The sequence below is a fragment of the Carassius gibelio genome, chromosome A16 (assembly GCF_023724105.1).
Source record: "Carassius gibelio isolate Cgi1373 ecotype wild population from Czech Republic chromosome A16, carGib1.2-hapl.c, whole genome shotgun sequence".
Classification (NCBI taxonomy): domain Eukaryota; kingdom Metazoa; phylum Chordata; class Actinopteri; order Cypriniformes; family Cyprinidae; genus Carassius; species Carassius gibelio.
The window spans coordinates 15668347-15682329 of NC_068386.1; the positions used below are offsets into that span (position 1 = coordinate 15668347).

The 13983-nt window shown below is 37.8% G+C and overlaps 1 protein-coding gene across 2 annotated transcripts in view; it reads left to right on the forward strand.

The window, feature by feature from the left end:
• Positions 1-13983, forward strand: part of LOC128030021 (glutamate receptor ionotropic, kainate 5-like) — a 56534-nt gene that overhangs the window by 873 nt on the left and 41678 nt on the right. For both annotated transcript variants that reach the window (XM_052617483.1, XM_052617482.1), the window contains exon 3: positions 3261-4402. The gene's annotated coding sequence lies outside the window, so the exon portion shown is untranslated. The remainder of the gene's footprint in view (positions 1-3260; positions 4403-13983) is intronic.

A 13983-nucleotide genomic window follows, 5' to 3' on the forward strand; every position in this document is an offset into this window, starting at 1 on the left:
ACATTTGAAAGAAATTCGTATTGGTTCATCCTCTGCTATCAACTATCCTGATTCTTTTATCATTTGTACACTGGATACATTCATTTTCTTGATCAGTATTTTATCTGGCTTTCTGGGAAAAAGATCCAAACCAAGATGTGTTTAAATATTTTAGTTGTTCTATTAAATATTACAATATCTGTTTTAAGAGAATATATCTTGAACGTTTCTTTACTGCACTGGCATTTGGTTTCTTGTTTTAACATTTCATACATTTCAATAAATGATATATATATATATATATATATATATATATATATATATATATATATATATATATATATATTTATGTTTAAAACAGCATCAAATAAATACATAAAAGAAAAATGTTTTAAACACAAATCATAAGTGTAATTTATTTTTCATTTGTATTCTTGAAAATGTTTTAAATGTTTAATTTCATTTGAAAATATGTAAAAGGTTTTCAGTGTATATTTTTAATTGTTAAAGTTACAATTTTCAGTGCATTCTTTTCTTGATTTAAGCATAAACCTCATTAAATTAATACATTTGTCACCCACCCCCACCAATATTTACCATGATTTTTATTCTTTTTTTTTTAATGTACATCCATAACTATTTAATGAGATTCAAGTGTAAAACATCATGTCCATGGGGTAAGAAAAATAAATGTGATTAAAAAATAGTTTCTCAAGTAAATGTATCTTCTTTTAAGGTGGCTTATATCCTTAAAACAAGACATAAATACTTGTTAAGAAGAAAATGATTTGTGCAGTGATTTTCCATAGTTTATATTTAGGGAGAAGGCAGCAATCTTTCTTGTTGCACATATTGGCACTGCTGTGTGTGTGTGTGTGTCTTTGTTATATCTGTGTGGTGGACACTGTTGCTCACTGTTAACAGCCAGATCCAGCTCACTCACTCACGTGTAACTTCAGTCTTTTTCACATTTCACATCTACACTTGTGTGTGTGTGTGTGTGTGTGAAGAGAACATGGCAGCTCTTGTCTGGTGCCTCAGATGTGGATTTCTCACATTACATCAATCCAGATATCGACCCTTTTGTCTCTGTGTCTTTCCACCTGATACACACGCACAGACACCCCACCAGATCTCACCTGCTCCCTCTCACACCAGTCACAATGTGCTAACATGCTAAATGCTCCCATGGGAGTATTTGTGTGTAGATGGTGTGTATTGATCAGCAGTGTTTTCGAAAGCTTTAAAAGGTCACGATTCAAGTCTGATCATATTTTAGTGTCTATCTTCCCCTGCATCTCCCCCCATTCTAACCTTATTAACATTTTACAGGGTTTGTGAGTCAGCAGGCCTTCAGGCCTGAGCATATAGTTGTGTGAGCATGAAGAATGACTTGCCTGTGTTGGTAGAAGGAGTGAGAGAGCAGGAGGGCTGGCGGGATGGCTGGTCCAAAAGATGGCAGGAAGGGATGGAAATAGAGAAGAAAAGAGGCAGACTTGAGTGCGACGCTCCTGAGAGCGACATATGTGATAAGCAAGAGTGACACCAATGTCAGGACTGTAACCCCTCATAGTGATCGCCTCTCATTTCTCTTCACTCTGTCCGTCTCTTCACTTCTTCTATCATTCTTTTGTGAATTTTTCAGTTTCGGCTGTTAAAATACTTTATTTACATGATTATTTCGCTAAAACATCAATTTAAAATTTTCTATGCCAAACTCACCACCACATCCTTGGTGGTTGCCAGGGCATTGCTTTTTGGTTTCATTTTAATAGGTGTTTTATATTGTTGCTTGGTTGCTAGCGTGTTCTGGGTGGTTGCCAGGTGGTTGCTTCCTGGCCAAGTCAAAATAACCCACCCATAAAGGTGTGGTCACATTTACAGTTTTATTTTACTGATAAGTCATATCAGTAGGAATCCACACAAAATTCATGGATTCTGTCTGTCTCTTCTCTCCCTCTTTGTCTCTACACTTCTCCTGTCCTCTTTTTTTCTCTAACTGAGCATATCTCTTTAATACAGTTCTTTTTCAACGTCTCATTCTGACTCTGCCACTATCCATGTCACTTCCTCTCTTGTCTCTCATCACTCTTTTTTGTCTCCCTTGACCCCTCTCCTATCTCCCTCCTCTCCTTTATATCAGTCCTGCTGATGAGTGAGACACCCTCATAATCAAAGCATGACATGGAGAATTGTATGGAAATAAGAATCTGGATAAAACAGCTCCACGCCTGGGATGGATCCACCTTTAATAACCTTCTCCTTTCATATTTATAGAACAGTCCGTCTCACCAAAGAGCTTTACGCTTTGATGAGGCTGTTATTTGACACGACCATCTACAATTAGTCATTCTGGGAACCCATGGCCAGGTCCGGATGAATCTGCTACAAATCCCTTGTCTATTGTCTGTTTGTTTGCAGCCTTGGTAAATGTTCAGTCTAATTTGAATATGCCAGTACTTTCCAGCATATATAACAAATGTATTGATTTATCTATGAAAACCCATTCACAACACATTTTTAATTTTTAATATGATGTAATTTGTAATGTAATGATATTCAGTGTGCAAAAGTATAGAGTAAAAATTAATTTAATCCAATAGCAAATGATTGGATCATGAAAAGTACTTTATACATTAGAATAAAGCCAACTTTGAATGCTAGTTTGCTAAAACAATTCCTTACTACTTATGTGGCTTTTGAATAATATATCCAGTGTGGCTTAAGTCGCATCAACAGCAAAAGAAATTGACATTTCTTTTGGGTTAAAGACCCTTTTTTTGTTTTTGAATAATTTGCAACAATGAAAAATTCACAATAACGGCAGGAACATCCATCAAGGAAGTAAATAGTGTTACACATGACTATTCGTCCCTGACATCCATAGTTAGACATCATTAGTAGAAGCTAATGTCAGTTCAGTCATGATACAGTACTTCAGTGGTTTTTTTGGAATGATAATGAGGCTTGGTTTTGATTGGATATTGATTGCAATGTAAGGGACTTGTCACGTTTGAGCACATCCATTCAATAACATTACATTAATTACATTGAAACAGTACACTAGCTGTTATAGACTGTAATATAAATGCACGGTGTGACTGAATTACTATTGGGAAAATATAATGTGAGCCGGTAAGTACTATAATAAGAATGTGGTTTTAGTTCAGATAAATCAGTATTGTATTTTAAAACTCCCTTGTAGTAGAACAGTCATATCAGTTTTGAAGGTTGTACTACAGCGTAATGAATAATTGATATTTCTCACTGTTTTTCCTCAGGTTTTAAGCAACGCAAGGCCACGAGACTCTGATGAGGAAGTTCTCTCTGGTGTCATCTGCGGCTCTGTTTGCTTCCACGGACGTCGGAGCAGCCATAACTCGACCTGCCTCCATCCAAGAGGCGCTATTCCTAGAAAAGAGGGAGTGTGTGGCGTGCCAAAGCTCATTCCTGAACTCCTGAAGGGAGGAGCCGTGGGAATTGGAGGGGTAGCTGGATTGATGAAGGTGCTGGAGAACAGAGCGTGAGCGCTGGGCTCCATAATCAGTTCATCCTCCCAGACACTTGAGCTCTGGAGGATTTTTGCTCTGAGACTTTATATACCTTTCACTATAAGTTTTGAATATATTCTAATTTCTTTGCTCAAGCCGATGCTCCCCTTCATCAAATGTGGCAGGTGGGCCTGAGGAACGCTTCTCTGTGAAACTAAAGGTAACAGCGTGTAAGGTAGAGTGAGGTGGCAAAGGAAAGCAGGGAAAAATTGCTGACTGGTCCTGGAACGTTTGAGTTGGAGTGCGTCTGTGCAAGACTTAGAAGGCCTTTGTAGTAATGGATGAGAGTTTGTGCCGAGGGATGACAGAAAGTGGCAGCTAGACGGCAATGCATAACCGAAACCTCTATGTGTGCAAAGGAGAGTGCGTTTGTGTGCGGATGAGCATGCAGGAGCATGTGATTGTCTCTTGGAGTGCAGAATTCTGAGAATTGGCCATTATTGCCGCTCCCTCCTATTTTTGTGCTTGAGCCGGGAGGGTCAACATTAACAGCGAGAGAGAGAGAGAGAGAGAGAGAGAGAGGGACAGATACAGCAACAAATAAATAAATAACAGAGACAATTCAGTTTTCTGTCACCATTTTGGTGCCAATTGGTGGGGTTTTTTTTCCTCTGAGTGCTTGAGCTTTGTAAAAAAAAAAAAAAAAAAAAAAACTACTTTGTCCCATCGAAATGGATTTATTATAAGAATCAGAGCTTGTGAAGGGCTCTCAGATGGAATACCTTCTCCTTTGAGACTCTCCACACCACTCCATTTCTGTGACTTTCATCCTGTCGTCCTAGAGGACGTGTTGCATTTCCCCGGAGGACTGCGTTCACTTGTTACCACAGCAATCCATGGCATCCTGTTCCTGACAAGGTCCGCTTCATTCTGTGAGTATTTCTATTCCTGTGTGAGTGTGTGCATGAGTGAGCATTGGGAGTGAATCCGTAACAGTTGTTTAGGCTTAAAAGGCTTTAATCTTGTTGTTTGTTTTGCCGGTCATGTAACCTGATACGCTTGAAGTGTTCATACATGTGATTTTGCTTCGCAGACAATATGAGCTTTTTATCGGCGTGACGCCCACATTACTCCGTCACTGCCCATTAGGTGAAGCTCCACTCGTTTGTTTTGTTTTCTCTTGTGTAACCTTCATAGTGTGAGGACTGGGATGATACGACTCCCTCCATCACCTGAAAGTGAATAGGGATGTGCCCTTAAACAGCCCAGTGAACTATGAATAACATCAGCGCACACTCCCGCCATACGCACTTCCCACGGTGCTCTGCGGGCCTGAATATCCTCTTCTGAGTAAATGGAGTGCGTTTATGGGTTTTTGTAGGCAGGCATGTAATAGACCTATTTGAGCTTCTTGTTCGCATTTGGGATCCGGGTTGGAATGTGAGAAAAATGTAGCGGAATGTGAATTACTAGAAGATTTCACACCAAAAATAAACAGTGTGTCATAACTTTAAGTTTGATGTTAGATGTGTTATCTCTGAATGCAGAGCACAGAAAATGAATTAGACTTGAGATGTACACTACTTGAGGTCCAGTCTCTTATGCTCACCAAGGCTGCATTTATTCAAAAATACTGTGGAATATTAATTTAAAATGGTTTTCTATTTGAATATATATTCATTTGTAATTTATTCTTGTGATGTAAAGCTGAATTTTCAGCAGTGTCACATGATTCTTCAGAAATCATTCTAAATCAGAATAGTAGCATTTATTTTAAATAGACTTTGTTGTAACATTGCAAGTATTTACGGTCACCTTTAATCAATATCATGTGTTCTTGCTAAAGAAAAATATTAATTTCTTTAAAAGGTTGTGTTTTTTGGGACATTTCTTTTGTTATTATTGGATTGGACAACTGACTAGAGACAGGAAGTGAAAGGAAAGAGGCAAACAGAAGTGAGGAAAGAGCTCGAGGCAGAACTTGTCTGAAGCTGTACTGCGCAGTTTGGAGGAACACTGCAGTCTATGGCTCAGAAAGATTTGATGATGCTTTTATGGTGCTTATGCTTTATTTTTTAATCCATTGACAGCTTAAAAACAACAATAACAACAGAAACAAACAAGGCAAGCACATAGTTTATGCGATTAGAAGATCTTCTTTTATTCTTCATAGAGGTTTGGAATCACATAATGGGCGAGCGAATAATGACAGAATGTTCATTTTTGGTTGAACAATCCATTTAACATCATATTTTTAAATGAAAACTAGAGGCGTTATGTAATCCCCTCAGTGTGTGACCGCTCTCCACAGGTTTAGCAAATCCTTTTTGACATAATGGATGTGTCTCTGTGAACAACGACAGCTCTATCCAACTTCACAAGGTTGATCTTTGGTTGCTGGAGCACATATGTGCATGTTTGGAGTTATTAATGCGTAATTGACATTACTGTCACCTATCCAGAGTCTGAATGCACACGGCAGCGGCTGCTTTGACATCAGCCTGTTCTGTTGCCATGGCAGTGGACTATTGTTACTTCTGTCTGAGCTACAAATATTGGGAGAGGCACAGGGCTCCAAAAGCATTACGAGAGTTTACACTGCACTGAAATAAAACGTTCAGCAATAAACCTCTGCAGATTTGTTAACATTAGGCAGAAGCTCCTTAATCACCTCATTCATATCCTGGAATAACCTGCCAATTGTTATCAGTTAAGTCACATTACTTCACACGTTCACACCATTATAAGATACAGGTCCTGCCTGGACTGCTATGTCTATGTAACTGTGCCAAAAAAGATTCTGTGACAATATCCCTCAATATAAACCAGATTTATTTACCAGTTTGGAGAACCTCCTGCAAAGTAATATTCGCTGAAATTGGAAAGGCCAAGTGAGGAAATAAAACTGTGATTGTTGCGCAGGAGGACATGAGAAGGGTTCAACAGCGGGGATGAAAAGCAGCTTTATTGTAATGTCAGAGAGATCTCTAGCAGAGCTGTCTCTGGCAGCAGCGCAGAGAGAATCACTGGATCTTCACCGAATGGAGCTTAGTGTGGTTTGCTCTTCAAGTCCTCGAAGGTTCGTTCCAGTTATGTATTCTTCTGAAATGCACACAGTTCACAAGCCCCTCAGATTGACAGGCGCTGAGTGCAGTGTTAGGCAGCGAATGGCAAGATTGAAATGACCTCACCGGGAAGTCGACATCACAAATATGACATCAGTTCTAATTCATTGGCCCACTGGAAGCCGGATCGATTGTATTGATCTGAAATAAGAGCTTGTCAGGTGTATTTGTGCATAAGCGTTTGGGTCCATGTGTGAAAGAGATTAAAAAACCCCTGGCTCAGTGATTTTTAAGGACACTGGGGAATGCATTTTAATGTCCTTCTCATAGCCCACTGTGTTCCTGAGTTGATAATCTGCCGTGCCGCACGTGAGTATGCAGAATGTGATGAATGGTGTGGCATATTTACTAGTTTCTAGCGCATTGCTGTGCTGTTCTGAGCCACACTGTGCTGAGTAAAGCATAAAACAAATACTTGGTTTGATTGATAATAATACCAAGAATAACACTTGAAAAGATATAAAAGGAAAAATGCTGATGGATGATGCACAAAATAAAAAGGGTTTAAATTGCATCCTTTCAAACCAACAGTAGACTCAAAATCAAAAACAATGTTTGTATTGTATTCCAGTATGTCGGTAAAACTGTTTCAATTATATTTTCGATTGTCTCTGGAAATTGTAGGTCTCTGATTCATAAGTAAAAATCCCAAGAATTTCTTTGTGTGTGTTTGTGTGTGTAGCTATCAGTACTCACTGTATTTTTCACAGTCTTGATTTGTTCAAGCGTTGGTAGACTTATTTATTGAGTCCCGACAAGTGATCTGTTTCTGAGACTGGTTTGATCTGATTCAGAAAGTGCAATAAAACCTCAAGCTGTGCTGAGCCATTTGCACGAGAGCTTTCATTACAACTCATTTCCTTCGACACTCGGGATCATTTAGCCATTTAGCTTCTGATATTTATGTATGACTGAGTGTGTCACAGTCAGAAGTCAAGGGTGCACTTTCAATAAAAGAAACATATTTGATTCTATATACTACCATAGGTAAGAATTATTATTATTATTATTATTTTGAGAGCAAAAATTGGATTGCAAGCTTCTCTGGTATAAACTTTTGGAAAGGAAAAAGAAAATGACTGCAGATGTAGTTTCAGTCGTTTTCGAAGCTTTCTCCATGACGGTAATGATACTCTTTTACCCCCTCAAGAAAGATAATGTTGTAAAGCATTCTGAGTCATGGAACCCTCTTTTCTTTTCCATTTCTTTTTTTCTGTTTCATTAGTTTAGAACTGGGCCAATTTGGTGTGTCACAATTAAAATCAATCTTCCATTAAGGACAAGTGGCTGTGCCTGTCTCTTTCCTGTAGGCCTTCATTTCAGCCCTGCTCTGAAAAGGATCCATCTTTATTAGTCCGTCACACTGCAAAATCAATGGCAGCCCTCTTTCATAAGAGCACAGAGCTTGAACTCTGGTTCTCAAGTCTCCACAGTTAGGCCTCAACCATCTCACCCTAGATAAGACAAGCCACTCAGAGGAAGGCCGTAGAAGGTGCAGGAAATAGCTTGAAAAAGAAAAAGAAATGTGGGGAAGTGGATCATACAGTGAAGCTTCTAGAATATATAAAGATTTAAGCTCTCTTTAGATGATCTTATGCAAAGGCTATTACAAGGCATTTAATTATGCTGAAATGTAAGATACCTTTTTTTTTTTTTTTTGGTCAATTAGTCATGAAATTACATTAATTTTGTTGTCCGGATTTGTTATTTTATTCATAAACACATTAAACTTGAAATTTATTTGAGAATACCTCTCAGATGATAAGCATATTTTGACTTTCTGTGAATTATATATATATATATATATATATATATATATATATATATGATTAACACACGTACACTACACTCACATGTAAAGTTAATGTTGGTTTTTTTTACTTTATTACATCACATTTTTAGAGTAATAAAATTTTAACTTTTGAAACCAAAATAAATATAGAAAGAGCTCATTTCTATGAACTTGGTGCATGTGTTTTAAAGGGGTCATCAGATGTATACACTTTTACAAGTTGTTTGAACTGAAATGTGTGTTGGCAGTCACAACCACCATATAATGATACAAATCCACTCATGTTTTTTTTTTTTTTTTCTATTAAAATCTTTACCCCTTTCTGAAATTGATCCAATCTCAGATGCCAGGCCCCTCCCACGGTAGTTTGATTGACAGTAGTGTTTCAGCACAGACTGCACTGGCGTCTTACCTTAGACCCGCCCTGAGTGAGCAGTCATCAGTCCACCATTGTTTCCTCACCAGAGCAGATGTAGAAAAGAATAACTCCTTAGTGATTGAGGTGTTTTGGTGTTGGATGTAATAATGAACATAGCAGTCATCATTTACTCCCAACATCTGAGCCGCTAAAGTCACAGTGAATTACATTTGTTTTTGAAGGGAATGCACCCCCGATCTACCTAAATGTGTCTGTGTTCGCGCAAATCATTTGTGATCCAGCTTCACTATCAGAAGAAGGTTTTTTAATGACTCTTTGCTAATCGCCTTTCCTAATAATATGCTAATTGGCAAGTTTCACAAATGATGCGGCTAAAGTAAACAAGAGCGGCTGAAAAGAGAGGGGAGGGTTCAGCAGAGCTCATTAACATTTAAAGGAAAATGCTACGAAACAGCAGGGTTAAAAAGGTGTTTTTTTTACACTACCATTGAGAAATTTTAACCAAACAGACTTTTCATTAAGACTCTAAAGAATCACATCAACTTGTGGAAAATAGGCATCCGATGACCCCTTTAAACTAGATTTTAAACTAGATTTTTTTCAAAAAAAAAATTTGTTTTGTGCTTGTCTTAGTTTTGGAGACTCTTGAGCCTACATTTTAAGTCAGCCTTGCATGTGTCCTTTGAGGAGAAGGCAATCCCATTTGAGTTAAGATGCTGCTATAGAAGGGAGCTGCCATGTATGCAGTGAGAATACTCTCCAGTACAACAGTGGAATCTAATGGCTAAACAACACAAGCTGAATTTCTTAGCTGGACAGAGTGGTTGTTCAACTAGCTCCCATTTTTGACCTAAAGCAATATGACTCATTGATTAACCATCAAGAGAAAAGCCTCACAGTTGGAACGAACTCAACATTTCAGCACAACCTTCACTGTACATTTTCTCACTGGAAATTGGGCACAATCCCTATGTGGGGTGTAGGACTGAGGGAGCCTATTATTTTAGCCATTCATCTCAGTTGTATCTAATCTTGATATGGCCCGTGAATGTGACGGTTTTCACCTTGCACTTGTTTTAAAGCTGTACTGTAAACAATGGAAAGCTAATGTAACTGTCTTGGCAGGTGGTTTGGGGCCTTGCAGGGGCAGGAGTAATTTGCAGGTTCTGTGAGTGTAGTCTCTGGGAACTTCTCACTGGACAGTCCTTTGAAGTGCCTTAGACTGGCATCTAATAAATAAACATGATCTGTGTTTGCTTTCAAGTAAAGCAGCGGGAGAAATAGGCACATGTTCAGACGCGTTTATTGCTGTCCCTGTGTTTGCTGGAATATATTACATTAGATACTATGTACACAGGTCGCAGTATGCCTCTATTAAGGAGAGTAGTTTATCCAAATATAAAAAATAATTCTCACATCCTCATGTTGTTCTAAACCTATATCACTCTCTTACTTCAATGGAATGCAATTTAATTTTTATTATAAGAAAATTAAATGAGGACTGGGAAGTTCCAAAATGTCAAAAAAGTACCAAGAGAGTATCAAGTATACAAGTTGTACACTGGGCTATAGCTTTCTGTTGCCTTATTCTCTGAAAATCTTGACCTACAGTATGTCATAAATCTGTCTCATGAGAGTATATGAGAGAACAGTGATGGTCAGTTCATAAACAAATCATTCTTTTGAATCATATCCTTTAAATTAATCATTTGATTCAGTTCACAAGATCAGTCTGCTTTCAGATAAGCCTTAACTGGTTCTTAAGTTCACTGACTTAAAAGAATACTTTTTATGAAGCCTGTATTTATAATATATTATAATATAATATTCTTAAGGCATTATAATGAATGCATAATCCATTATAAAAAACCTTATAATATGTTGTTTAATCTCATGAATATTCAAAAGAACAGTTTTAATGTATTAAAATATTTACTTATTTGTGGTTATAGCTTTTAAGCTATAAAAATGTAAAATTTCCCTTCATGCCATTCCAGATATATGAGGCTTTCTTTCTTCAAATGAACACAAACAAAGATTTTTAGAAAAATATCAGTCCATACAATGTATAAATATACAGGAACCCCAAAGTCGACACATCAAAAACTACTAATCAAAACAATCTGAATATTTGTGTTTTTCCTACACACACACTAATCATTCAATTTCAAAAGACAGTGAAATATCAACTGGGGTCATATGGATTTCCGTCACTATAATATACAGATGGGATGGCATGATGGCTGAGCAAATGGTGAAAGAATTAACATTTTCGAAAACTATTATCATAACTGAATGGAAAAGTGGAATCAGCCGACCAGAATGTTCTTCAGATTCATCTTTTTCTTCTCCACTAAAGAAAGTCATACGGGTTTTGACATTGATGAGTAAATTATGGCAGAACGATAATTTTGGGTGAACTATCCAGTTAAAATCATCCCTCCCCAGAGCGAGAGGAGTCATCTTCATACGAGGCACTGCTTTGGTTTTTCTCGAGTAAATGTCAGCGTATTCTAACAGCTTTCATAGAGCCTACGGCCCCACAGCAAGGTCAGTGCACACACTCTCCTCACGATTAAGTCTCCTTGAGATGATATGAGCTCATGTGTTTTCTTTCTGGTGTCTGACCGGAGTACGGTTAATCCATTCATACTGTTGTTTCATCATCTTTGTCTCACTTTACAGTACAGTCAACACTCCACTGACGATCCTTTAACAGTACATTGGTCTTCCAGCACTGTGTTTATAAGCTTTCAGAACAATTGTGTGTGTGTGTTTCCAGCTGTCCATCAAATTACTCAAGTAGTTAAATGGTCTGGGCGTCTGTCACAAACGCTTGAGTTGACTCTCCCTGAGCACCATGCTCTGACGGTTTTCCCCTCAGGTTAATAAGCAGGTTGTTGGCGTTCACAGTATGCTGTTGTTTGATTGCAAACAGCTGGGTGTGTCGTGATCACACGAGGACCTCCGTCATCGATTGACATTTGCCACCCCATGAGGCCCAGACAGCTGTCCCACTACGTTACAGACACAACCACAGGGTTCGACAATCCAAGTTAAGTGGTGCAAATGTGTGAGGTGGTGACTTCTCACCGCCGGTCTGCTCTTTAATTAGCCTGCCCCATCAGCGTGTGCCTGCGCTGAATTATTTATCCTTGTGAGGCATTAGCACGCAAGGTGGATTCATTTTAATGACACAGAGAAGCCAGCGACCGCTTCTGAAAGTGTAGTAAGGCTATCCTTTTCCTCTTTCCTATAATTTTCTGTCTCTTATTCCTCAAACTCTTTACACACATCAAAGTTTTATTTCAGATGTTTAAGTTCAATCCATGTGAGGCTGGATGTATCCGTGCTGAACACTACAAAGAGAATGTGGCGTTTTGACAGATTTAGCTGTAGTAGGGCTCGTTTTGATGGGTTAAAGCTTAAATCTGTATAAAGCTGTTGTAGATGGCAAAGACATCTTCATTTTACATTTGGTGTTGGAAAGGATACTTTACAGCTGTAGCTTGCCAAGCTGCTCATGTTTTAAAGCAGTGTGACTACAGTTATGCTACTCTTTTGATTATATACTGTATAGATAACTGTACTGTAAACTATAAAAACAGTCTGAGATTTAAAGAGGTCATATGACATTGCTGAAAAGGACATTATGTCATGTATTTGGTGTAATGCAATGTGTTTTTGCAGTTTAAGGTTCAAAAAACACATTATTTTCCACATAATGTACATTATTGTTGCTCCTCCATGCCCTGCCTTTCTGAAACGTAAATTTTTACAAAGCTCATCGTTCTGAAAAGCAAGGTTTGCTCATATTGACCAGCTATCCAGTGCATTGTGATTGGCTGAATACCTGAAGCGTGTGACCGAAATGTTACGCCCCTTACCATACTGTAATGCCATCTCGCGGCATGGTGAGACCAAACCAATAAAACCGTTATAAACGAGGTATTAAACGAGAAAGAATTACTGATTATAATGACTTATGCTGTGTTTTTTATGCGTTGGGTTTTATGCCGTGTTAACATAAAACCATGTCTGAATGTCTGATTTGTAAACAGAGAAACAACAAACAACTAGCGCTACTCTACACTGCTCAAAACTTGCATTTGAATCATTAGTGGCAAATCCTTTACATATGAAAATGCAAAGTAGATGTATTTCCTCAGCGACCAGCATGGATCAGCTATAGGCATGACAAAGCAGATATCATCCTCTTTTAGAAGACTAAACAAAGTAGTTTAGCTTTTACCATGAAACACAAACCCTCTCTACAACAGGACACCGGCGGCAACAACAATACTACAGCGAGAATAAAAGTTACAACCTCTTTCTTTGCATGAACATTTTGGCAGTGTTATGCAAATCTTACCCCACTAAACGTAGACGTGTGGGGGCATGTTTAAACGAGGCATATTAGGAGGCGTGGTTAACTCTTATAAAGTTTTTTCTTTTATAAAGAATGTCTCTTTGGATTTGAAACTTTAGTCTTTGCAACTTTACAGATCTTCTTTCTGCAGCAAGTGCTTGTAACACTCTTAAAGAAAGGACAAATTTAAATCGCATCATATGACCCCTTTTAATGCTATTCAATCAGTTGCTACATTATTTGTCTTATTTGTTTAGTTTTTCAGAAAAAAAAATCCAGAATTCTGCGCACGAACATATTGATCAATGTGTTCAAATGTCCTGCTGTTGAGAAGTTTTCCATGATTTCTTTTAGTTTTATTTTTGTTTTGTTTTTTACATTATTTGTTAAAAAAAAATTATTGGTTAAAAACAAAATTCTCATGTAACCTAAAATGTGCATAAATTAATTACATCAAGAGTCAAATCAAATATAAAAAGAAAAAATTTACACACTTTTTTTGTGTGTGCACTGTACAGGTCTGGAATACAGAAAGTATTTGTTCAGGTGTCCGAAATGTCTGCCTAATAGAGAATTATTTTCTCAGCAAGATAAAAAATGAGAGGGATCATTGGTAATAATCTATTGTCTTTCCAACCTGTTTGCTTGCACATTTTGCATTAAGCACGTAAGACAAAGTGAAATAACCACAGTTGATTTGAGTAATTAAACACAAAAATGGCAGGTGACTACTCTTAAAGGGTTATTTCACCCAAATTAATAACTCACCCTCATGTTGTTTCAAACCCGTGAGACCTCCGTTTATCTTTGGAACACAGTTAAAGATATTTTAGATTTAGTACGAGAGC